At 39.6% G+C, this 11,781-nt stretch overlaps 1 protein-coding gene across 1 annotated transcript in view; it reads right to left on the bottom strand.

Annotated features, from left to right (window-relative positions):
• SGSM3 (small G protein signaling modulator 3) overlaps nt 1-751 on the bottom strand; it is a 732,042-nt gene extending 731,291 nt beyond the window's left edge. The window contains 1 exon segment of the mRNA XM_077452424.1: nt 594-751. The gene's annotated coding sequence lies outside the window, so the exon portion shown is untranslated.
• Nucleotides 752-11,781: the final 11,030 nt, after the last annotated feature.

Raw genomic sequence — 11,781 nt, forward strand, 5'->3', positions numbered from 1 at the left:
GAAGCCCTGTCACTTCACAAGTCAGGAAAAGAAGTGAGTCTGGTGAAAAGAGTGAAGTGAGGGTTGCATACAACAGACAGTTGAATGAGGCAGATGGCCACCCAGCCCACACATCAGGGACAAAGTGATTATGAGTCAGAGGCACACGTCACTCAGGACCAGGCTGTCTCCTCTTCACACATCATCACAGAGATCCCCATTAACTCCTTTACAGCCAAAAATGGTTCTTTGCATGTACCTACCGCACACCATTAATGGATAGAAAACCTACCAACATCAAGATATCAGCTGTACAATCTCCAAGTCTGTACTAAATGTCATCCAGTACACGAAATATAATAATCTATCAGATCAAATCTACAGCAGCCCATCTATATCGTCTATCTATATAATGAGCCTTCGGTGCTCTGTATATAGCACTTCAGACTCTCACCATTGACATCCATCCAGATGTCCGGCTGACTAAGGTCACATCACCTGCATGGGTCACATATCACGTTGTTGGACCCAACTGTGCCACTTCCACCTCTGTGCTCAGAACTACCAATCCTGTCCACCTTTCAGCCGCATGTCTGTACAGTCTTCCTCGTTACCTGTCGCCGGTAATATCCAGCTCATATCGATGTATACAAGAAATCCAACTTGTCCTCCGCCTCCCAGTCCTCGCACCGTCTTCTACTACATCACCTCACGCCTCCTCCAGGCAGACTCCGCTGCGTCATCACAGCGCATGCGTGTCAGCAATTCAGGCCCAGCGCTGATCCTACACTGTGCATGCGCGTCCTGAAACAAACAGTGGCGTGTAGTCCAGGGATAACCCTGTAAGTGTATGAATGTGGACTGAGGGATAAGTTCGTTGTTTCGGCTCTTTTTTTTTTTTTTTGCACCACCTCTTCTGGAACGTTTTGTTTACAAGTTTAACCACTTGCTTACTGGCCACTTTTGCCTTCTTCCTGCCCATATCAATTTTCAGTGTTGTCACTATTTGGTTGATAATTGCGAAGTCATTCTGCACTGTACCCAAATTACATTTTTATAATTTTTTTCCTCACAAATAGAGCTTTCTTTTGGTAGTAATTAAAGCGGGAGTCCACCGGGACTCCACGTTTTTTTTTTTTTTAAAAAGCCAGCAGCTACAAATACTGCAGCTGCTGACTTTTAAAATAGTGACACTTACCTGTCCAGCGCACCCCGCGATGTCGGCACCCGAAGCCGATCTCTAGATCGTCTGTAAAGGTGCTGCTGCCGCCATCTTGGTTATGGGAATCAGGAAATGGAGCCTTTCGGCTTCATTTCCCGGTTCCCTACTGCGCATGCGCGAATCGTGCTGCGCAATAAGGACGGTCCCCGCTGCCTCTGGGATCTGTGTGTTTCCCAGCAGGCAGCGGGGCACTTGCGGAAAGGGGCGTAATCTACGCCCCTTTCCGCAGAGAGCTATCCCGGAAGTGGGTGCAGAATACCTGTACTGTACAGGTATCTGCACCCCCCTCCCCCGTGAAAGGTGCCAATTGTGGCGCCGGAGGGGGGGAGGGTTCCGATGAGCGGAGGTCCACTTTAGGGTGGACCTCCGCTTTAATCACTTATGCCCCAGAAGGGTTTTACCCCCTTAATTAAATGACCAAAGCACATTGTGCAATTTGGCACTGAGCTGCTTTAACTGGTAATTGCACAGTCATGCAATGCTGTACGCAAATGAAATTTGTGTCCTTTTTCCATAGAATTCGAGCTTTCTTTTGGTGGTATTTGATCACCTCTGGGATTTTTTTTTGCGATATGAACAGAAAAAGACTAAAAATGTTGACATTTTTTTTTATATTTTCTACTTTTAATTATTAACCACTTGCTTACTGGGCACTTAAACACCCTTCCTGCCCAGACCAATTTTCAGCTTTCGGTTCATGTTCTAGGAGCATAAATTACACATCTAACTTGTTGACTACCTATTACACTTTTGAAGGCCCTGGAGCACCAGGACAATGACACGTGGCACTGATGACAGATGGCACTGATACGTGGCACTGATGACACTTATAAGTGGCACTGATGACACGTGGCACTGATGACAGATGGCACTAATATGTGGCACTGATGACAGATGGCACTTATACGTGGCACTAATATGTGGCACTGATGACAGATGGCACTAATACGTGGCACTGATGACAGATGGCACTAATACGTGGCACCGGTGACAGATGGCACTAATACATGGCACCGATGACGCGTGACACTGATGACAGATGGCACTGATAAGTGGCATTGATGACACGTGACACTGACAACAGATGGCACGTGACACTGACAGGTGGCACTGATGACAAATGGCACTGATACGTGGCACTGATGACAGATGGCACTAATGACAGATGGCACTATGTGGCACTGATGACACATGGCACTGATGACAGATGGCACTTATACGTGGCACTGATGACAAATGGCACTGACAACAGGTGGCACTGGGGACAGATAGCACTAACAGGTGGCACTGGGAACAGATAGCACTAACAGGTTGCACTGGGGGCAGATGGCACTGGGGAGGATGGCACTGGGGCGGATGGCACTTTTTTTCCTTTTTTTTTTTTAACTTACGGCTGCTGCAGCCGTTGATCTCTCCCTTCTCACACGCTGTCTGTGTGAGGAGGGAGAGCAGCGATGAGAGATGATCTCATATGTTTACATATGAGATCATCTCACATTGGACACATCATTCTCCTGAGTATGGGTATACCACATGTGTGAGACTTTTTGGTAGTCTAGCTGCGTACAGTTCCCTAAAAACCAAGGGTGTAAATTGGTAATTCCACAACTCACTACCTATCACAGTTTGAGAGGCCATGAAATGTCTAGATAGCACAAAACCCTCTCAAATAACCCCTTTTCAGAAAGTAGACACCCCAATCTATTGGCTGAGAAGCAGGTTGAGCATTTTGCCGATCTTGCTTTTTGTCACAAAGTTTTGAAGAAAAAAAAATCCTTTCTCCATTTTCCAAAACAAATGTGAGCTGAAAAATACTCACCATACCTCTCAGCAAATACCTTGGGGTGTCTACTTTCCAAAAAGGGGTCATGGGGGGGGGGGGGGGTTGTGCTATTTTGACATTTCATTTCAGCGCCTACGAAACCATGATAAGTAGTGAGGAGTGAAATCAACAATTTACGCCCTTAAAAAGCCTAAAGGTGGTGATTCGTTTTTTGGGGTCCTGTATTTGCTAAAATATAAAGAGTTCTGTGAGCCTCCACTAATCGAAAATGCCTTAATTATCAAAATCAGCTGCAAGCATTAACCACTTCAGCCCCCGAAGGATTTACTCCCTTCCTGACAAGAGCACTTTTTACAATTTGGCACTGCGTCGCTTTAACTGGTAAATGCACGGTCATGCAATGCTGTACCCAAACAAAATTTGTGTTCTTTTTTTCCCACTAATAGAGCTTTCTTTTAATGGTATTTGATTGCCTCTGCAATTTCTATTCTTTGCGATATAAACGGAAAAGTCCGAACATTTTGAAAAAAAATTATATTTTCTACTTTTTGTTATAAAAAAAAAATCCAATAAACTCAATTTTAGTCATACATTTAGGCCACAATGTATTCAGCCATGTCTTTGGTTAAAAAAATGGCAATAAGCGTATATTTATTGGTTTGACCAAAAGTTATAACGTCTATAAACTAGGGTACATTTTCTAGAATTTACACAGCTTTTAGTTTATGACTGATCTCATTTCTTGAGGTGCTAAAATGGCAGGGCAGTACAAACCCCCCCCCCCCACATGTGGAACTTTTTGGGAGCCTAGCCATGTACGGGGCCCCCGAAATCCAAGCAACGCCTTCAGGATTTCTAAGGGTGTAAATTTTAGATTTCACTCCTCACTGCCTATCAACAGTTTTGAAGGCCATAAAATGCCCAGATGGCACAAACCCCCCCCCCCCAATGACCCCATTTTGGAAAGTAGACACTCCAAGCTATTAGCTGAGAGGCATGTTGAGTCCATGGAATATTTTATATTTTGCCAAAAGATACACGGAAAAATTACAACTTTTTTTTTTCTTTTTTTGCAGTAAGTTGTCACTAAATGATATATTGCTCAAACATTCCATGGGCATATGTGAAATTAAACCCCAAAATACATTCTGCTGCTTCTCCTAAGTACGGGGATACCACATATGTAGGACTTTTTGGGAGCCTAGCTGCATACGGGGCCCCGAAAACCAATTTTGATTTCACTCCTCACTGCCTATCACAGTTTCGGAGACCATGGAATGCCCAGATGGCACAAACCCCCCCCCAAATGACCCCATTTTGGAAAGTAGACACCCCAAGCTATTTGCTGAGAGGCATGGTGAGTATTTTGTAGCTCTCATTTATTTTTGAAAATGAAGAAAGAAATGAAAAATGTATTTTTTTTTCTTTTTTCAATTTTCAAAACTTTATGACAAGAAGCGAGGTCCTCACCATACCTCTCAGAAAATAGCTTGGGGTGTCTACTTTCCAAAATGGGGTCATTTGGGGGAGGGGGTTGTCATCTGGGTATTGCATGGCCTCCAAAACTGTGATAGGCAGTGAGGAGTGAAATAAAAAATGTACACCCTTAGAAAGCCTAAAGGCGGTGCTTGGTTTTCGGGGTCCCATACGTGAAAAAGCAATATTGGTAGTTATGGCGCTCCACCTGAAACAAGATGGTGTATGAATAATTCTCTAAGAAAAAAAAAAGTAAATATGAATTTATATAAAGAAAGGAGATCAGTGCCTAGTACAAATCCGCAATGTTTAAGTTAAACTTCACCATAAAATATAAACATGACGATATTGGCAATAATATCAAACATTTGTTAAAACAAAAAAATAAAAATAAAAGTGCTAGTGTCCAGGTGCAAAAAGGTAAAACACTCTGTCTTATGTGTCAGATTCTATAATAATATGTTGTTCAGTGTTTAATGTCCATATAACCACATTATTTTGGAAAGAACTTCCGAACAGTAATAAAGTGACTTGTGCTCAGTGCTTCTTAAATTCTGGAAAAAGACCGGTGCAATTCTCGTGCATGAATCAAATTCCGCACTCACCAACTCCCCTGCCCCTGTAGGGGTTACGGCGCCTCCACAGTGTGAGTCCCTGTGTCGCTATATAGAGCTGGTCCAATTTCTTCTTATTTGTCCTCACCACATTGCATTAGATGAAAAATAAGATATCCATAGTGTGATATTGTAACAAATTCTAATTTATTAAATCCAAAGAAAATTACTCACAATATTTCAGAAAAAACAAGCGCTGTATGTCATGAGATACATTCACTGCCGCCACCTCGAGAGAGAGTTTGTGTATGTCCTATAGCCACGCCCTATGCGTTTCGTCATTGGACGTCATCTGGTGTGGCCATTTTGGTACACTTCTCTCATCTTATAGGGTGTAGTGCACATTCCGTGCATGCGTGAGCATTAAAACGCCATATTGTTTACTGGGAAATGATGTCTCTATGGATACCGGCTATGTTAAGTCATGTATTAACATGCAGAAAGGTATTGGACTACATCCAGCTCCTATTCTTATTACTAAGACATCTATACAATGGCGTTAGAGATTGTAATTTCATTAAGATCTATACACGGTGCATGCATATATCCAGCGACAAGTTACAGTAAATACATGCATATACTAAAAAAATATATGAATTTAAAATTGAAAAAAATGACCCTAAAATTAAAGTGATTTAAATTGTTAAAATTACAAATGATACCCCACCCAAAAAATTAAAGTAATATTAATAATGATAGTGGGAAAGGAATAAAAATAAAAAATATAAATGTAAAAATGTAAAAATTATTTTGAATAAAATATATTTTAATAAAAATGAAAGACGAGGAGAATAAAAAATTATGAATGAATAAATCAGTGAGAAATAAATGAAAAAAATGTATGAAAAAAGGAGGGAAAAATTATGCTCAGGGACTGGGAAGAACAAGGTAATTACCATAAGGTCTCAAGTTATACCCTGTATTTTGTCTGAAAGAGTTGGGAATGGACAATTGAGTAGAAGTAAAATTGGGATTGGGGATGTGAAAAGAATACCTTAGAGAGGAAGAGAGAAAAGGTTTTCATAAGTAGTTACTTGTAAAATCTTTGTATAGGGAATTTATGATTGAATTACATTTGTCCTAATTGGATCTTATTTATATTGCCATCCAAAAAAATCTTTTTTTTTTTTCATAGAATTTTTTTCTAAAAGAATTCCTCTAAAAAACCCTGAGAGTCAAATAGGGTTGAGTTATCTATATGATCTTTAGGGCTTGTGGGTTTCTTTCTGTACTTGTATACTTAGTATATACCACCTTTGACCCCTTATGAAGGATACTATTGACCTCTAGTTCCATGCGGGGTTGAATCAATATCCACAGCCCATGTGTAAGAGGGAGAAAGGATTGGGATGGGGGAATATTGTTTGGTAGTTTGTTAAAAAACAGTTTAGATCTAAATCGATATTGAGGCCTGCCGGCTGGAGTGTTTCTAAATTAAAAATTCACTTAGTTTCATTTTGTGATACTTTTATCCTTTTATCTCCCCCCTCCAATGCCCTTTTATTTTATCAATTGCATAGAAAACCATACACCTAGGGTCCCGGCCGTGATGATCCCTAAAGTGTCTAGAGACACTATGTTTGTTATATCCATTTTTTATATTTGTGATATGTTCCCTAATTCTTACATGTAGCTGGCGCGTGGTTCTTCCTACATATTGTTTGCGGCAGGGGCATTCAATTACGTATGTAACAAAGGTGCTGTTGCAGGTAATCAGCTCATTAATTTTATATTCCCTTCCATTTGTGGAAGATATAAAGTGCGATTTTTTTTCTTGTTTTTTTTACTAGTTTTACAGGGGAGACATCACCCACATTTGAAAAACCCTTTCAGGTTTTCAAAATGTTTTATTTGTTTCGGAGGGTCTATGACATTCTTTACTAATTTGTTTCTAAGGGTTGGTGCTCTTCTGTATATGAACAGCGGTTTCTTTGATAGCACAGTTTTTAATGTATCATCTGATTGCAGGATAGGCCAATGCCTCTTGATAATGTGTTCCAAGGCCCTGTGTTGTCTGTTGTATCCTATGAGGAACTCAATATCCGCTTTTTTGTTTTTTTGTTGTTGTCTTCTGTTTGGTACCCCGTCAATTAGCCTGTTTCTTTCCATCTGTTTCTTCCTTTAGGCCACGTAGCTCCCTTTTTTTATATATCCTTTTATGATGAACCTTTGTATAATTTCATCAGCTTGTTTTTCAAAATCTACCTTGTTGCTACAATTTCTATATAATCACATTAGTTGTCCCTTGGGTATATTCCTTATCCACTGGGGATGATGACAACTGTTAGTTGGAATATACCCATTGCGATCTGTGGTTTTAACCACCTACAGACCGGACCATTTTGCTGGTCAAAGACCAGACCACTTTTTGCGATTCGGCACTGTGCCGCTTTAACTGACAATTGCGCGGTCATGCGACGTGGCTCCCAAAAAAATTGACGTCCTTTTTTTTCCAGAAATAGAGCTTTCTTTTGGTGGTATTTGATCACCCCTGCACTACAAACAAAATAGAGCGACAATTTTGAAAAAAACGCATTATTTTTTACTTTTTGTTATAATAAATATCCCCCAAAAATATATAAAAAAACATTTTTTTCCCTCAGTTTAGGCCGATACGTATTCTTCTACAAATTTTGGTAAAAAAAAATCGCAATAAGCGATTATTGATTGGTTTGCGCAAAAGTTATAGCGTTTACAATATTTTTTTTGTTTTTTTACTAGTAATGGCGGCGATCAGCTATTTGTATTGTGACTGCGACATTATGGCGGACACATCAGACATTTCTGACACATTTTTGGGACCACTGTCATTTATACAGCAGTCACTGGCAGACCAGTGGGTGGCAGTGTAGGGGTTAAGTGTTCCTAGGGGTGTGTTACTAACTGTGGGGGGGCTGGGCTTTCATTTAGTGAACACTGATCTCTGCTCCAATCACATGGAGCAGAGATCTGCGTCACTAGTTGCTAGGCAGAATGGAGAAATGCTGTTTACGCAGGGCGGCATTGAAGATTGGACGTACCTGTACGCCAATATGCCTGCCCGTGCCATTCTGCCGACGTACATTGGCGTGCCCTGGTTTTAAGAAAGTACATGTGCCTATTTTCCCATCCTGTTTAAAAATCTGCAGGTCTAAGTAGTCTATACTGTATTTGTTCCAATTTCCTGTGAAAGAGATGTCGTATATGTTTTGGCTAATTTCATCAAAAAAGTTTTGTAATTCTTCCAGTGAGCCTCCCCAAATGATGATGATATCATCAATGTATCTATGGTAAAGCTTCAGATTTTTCCTGGGTACACTATATATTTGTTCTTCTTCCGATCTATTTAGGAAGAGGTTCGCCACACTGGGAGCGTACTTTGCTCCCATGGATACCCCCTTTGTTTGGGTGTAGTATGTTCCTTTGTACCAAGGCACCAATTATTTTTCCAGAATTTAAGAAGCACTGAGCACAAGTCACTTTATTACTGTTCGGAAGTTCTTTCCAAAATAATGTGGTTATATGGACATTAAACACTGAACAACATATTATTATAGAATCTGACACATAAGACAGAGTGTTTTACCTTTTTGCACCTGGGCACTAGCACTTTTATTTTTTTGTTTTAACAAATGTTTGATATTATTGCCAATATCGTCATGTTTATATGGTATGGTGAAGTGTAACTTAAACATTGCGGATTTGTACTAGGCACCAATCACCTTTCTTTATATAAATTCATATATACTTTATTTTAACTTTTTTTCTGAGAGAATTATTCATACACCATCTTGTTTCAGGTGGAGCGCCATAGCTACCAATATTTCAACCGCGCTCACAATTACAAAAATCTAAAAAAATATATCTAAAACCTATAACAGAATAATATGTATACACTATAACTAGTCAAAAGTTATAATACAAAAACCCAACTAAGTGAATAATAAAAATATACTCTATAACTCATACAATAATCAAGTGTACAAAAAAAAAAAATATATATATATATATATATATATATATATATATATATATATATATATATATTTATATATAAAGTGCTCAAAAATTATATATAAGCAACAGTTCCTCATAAAGACGTATTCATGAGCATACAGTGGTAAAGTGCACAGACTTTTTGTGAACAATCAGAAATATTATGAATGAGTGCTCAAAAATTATATATAAGAAAACAGTTCTTCATCAAGATGTATTGTGGGCATAACAGTCCAATAATCATAAGTGTTTCTTCTCAAGAAATCCTATGCGGGTGCAAGAGAGAGAATTTCCTTCACCAACACTGCTGATAAATGGTAAAAATGCGCGCTTACATTTTGATGCCACATATAGCCCCAGGCGATGCCACATATGGCGTCTACTTTCCAAAATGGGATCATTGGGGGGGGGTTTGAACTGTCCTGGAATTTTATGCACAACATTTAGAAGCTTATGTCACACATCACCTACTCTTCTAACCACTTGAAGACAAAGCCCTTTCTGACACTTTTTGTTTACATGAAAAAATAACCCCCAAACATTACATATTTTTTTTTTTTTTTGCTACTTCAGTGAATTTTTCCGCGAGGCCCCAATCAACTTAACGTTCATTTAGTTTTCCTCGTCTTCACATCATTGTAGCTTTGTATTTTAATTAGTGTTACAAAGACCTTTATTCAATATCAAAAAACAGAATATGACAAAACTATCCAATCTAATTGGGCAAAACTATCTCTCTCCTTCTTTACATATTTTCCCCCCTCCCTACCCCCCACCCCCCATAACCCTCTTCTAATATGCTCTGCATAGCTCCAAGTTTTTTTGAAGTTTTCCCACTTCTGCCATTTATCTACCATCGACAGATCCTTGTCCTCGTGGCTGTCCCTACGCCTAACCATTCGGTAAGTTTCTTCTACTGCATCAATCCATTCCCAGATTGATGGGCTTTCCTCATTTTGCCAATTCTTGGGTATCAATCTTTTTGCTGCATTTAAGAGGTGTGGGACTAATGACTCTTGATACTTTTTTATTTCCCCTTTGGTACCATGGAATAATACTATCACCACAAGTGAGTCATCGTCCCCACCGCTTTACACCCTCGCCAACAATCCCCTGACCTACTTGGTTGGAATTTATGAATTTTATCTGGTGTAGCATACCATCTAGAGATGCATTTATAATTAATTTCTGCTGTATAGCTATCAGCTGCCGATCTATGCGTAAGTTTAAAAATTTTTCCCTGTGTGCATTATTCACATTGTGTGCCTAATTCCTTTTCCCATTTCTGTATGAAGGGCGGGCTCTCCAGCTCCCCCCCCCCCTCGGTCAGAAGCCCATACAGCCTAGAGACGGTTCCTTTAGGGTTATCTGTTGAGCATAACTTCTCCAAAGGCGATAGCTCATTTTCCATTCTCAGTGGCTGCGGTAAGCTCCCTACAAAGTGGGCCAGCTGGAGGTACCACCACTCGTCTATTTTTCCTAATTCTCCTTTGTGTTTTAATTTGTGCAATGGCAAAATCCTCCTATTTTTGTAATGTCTTTTATTTGTACCTTCTCCTTTTTTAACCAACTCCCACTATTCATTTTTAACCCAGGAGGGAAATATTCATTCTCTTTTAACTCTATAAGTGGGGAGTTATACTGACCATTTAGTTTCTTATACACCCTGTTCCAAACCTTAAGTGCATTTTGTGTCAAAACATTTGTGTTTGGGTCCAGTGTCCTATACTTTGGTGGATTCCACACTATCTTATTCAACTGTGCCTTACTAAAAGTGTTTTCTAAATTAACCCATCTCTTCTCCTTATTATTTTCCCTTACCCACTCTACTACTCTCGACAACACGATCGCTTTATAATATTTTTGGATATCAGGTACCGCTAGTCCCCCTTTTTCCTTGCTTCGCTTTAATATAGTAAAGGGTACTCTCGGTTTCTTATTATTCCAGATAAACCCCATTAGTAAGGACTTCATCTTAGTGAAATAATATTTCGGTACAGCTATAGGGATCATCTGAAATTTATATAGAATTTTTGGCACAATGAACATCTTTAATGCGCTAATACTTCCCATCCAAGTTAGTGATCTATTTACTAATCTATTACTTTCTTTCTTAACTTCATCCAATAAGGGGATGTAATTTAATTTATACATTTTCTCTATAGAGGTCGCTAATTTTATTCCAAGATAATTCAATTTCTTCCGCCAAGGAAATTCGAACTCTTTTTGGAGCTTACATTTTTCCAGTTTACCCATATTTAAATTTAAAATCTCAGATTTTGCTTGATTGATTTTAAAATTCGAAAGTTGGCCGTAGTGTACTACCACTTCCATTAATTTGGGCATAGAGATACTAGGGTTACTAATGTAGAATAATACATCGTCGGCAAAAGCAGCTAATTTGTGTTCTTCCTTTCCTATTTCGATTCCCTTAATCTGTGAATCATTACGAATCGTGGCAAGCAGTGGCTCCAGGGACAGTACAAACAAAATGGGCGATAAAGGGCACCCCTGCCTCGTTCAGTTTTCCATCTCAAAAGGTGAAGACAATATGCCGTTAATCTTGACCCTGGCAGTCGGATGGCTGTATAGTGTCCTAATCCTCTTAGCCATTTTAGGGCCCACTCCCATTGCTCCCAATGTCTGAAACATAAAGCCCCAGTCTACCCTGTCGAAGGCCTTCTGGGCATCAATCGACAGGAGTAGACTGGGGCTTCTCCTCTCGCCAACCT

This window comes from Lithobates pipiens, unplaced genomic scaffold (assembly GCF_037356315.1).
Source record: "Lithobates pipiens isolate NorthernLeopardFrog02 unplaced genomic scaffold, aLitPip1_a1.2 Scaffold_23, whole genome shotgun sequence".
Lineage (NCBI taxonomy): Eukaryota > Metazoa > Chordata > Amphibia > Anura > Ranidae > Lithobates > Lithobates pipiens.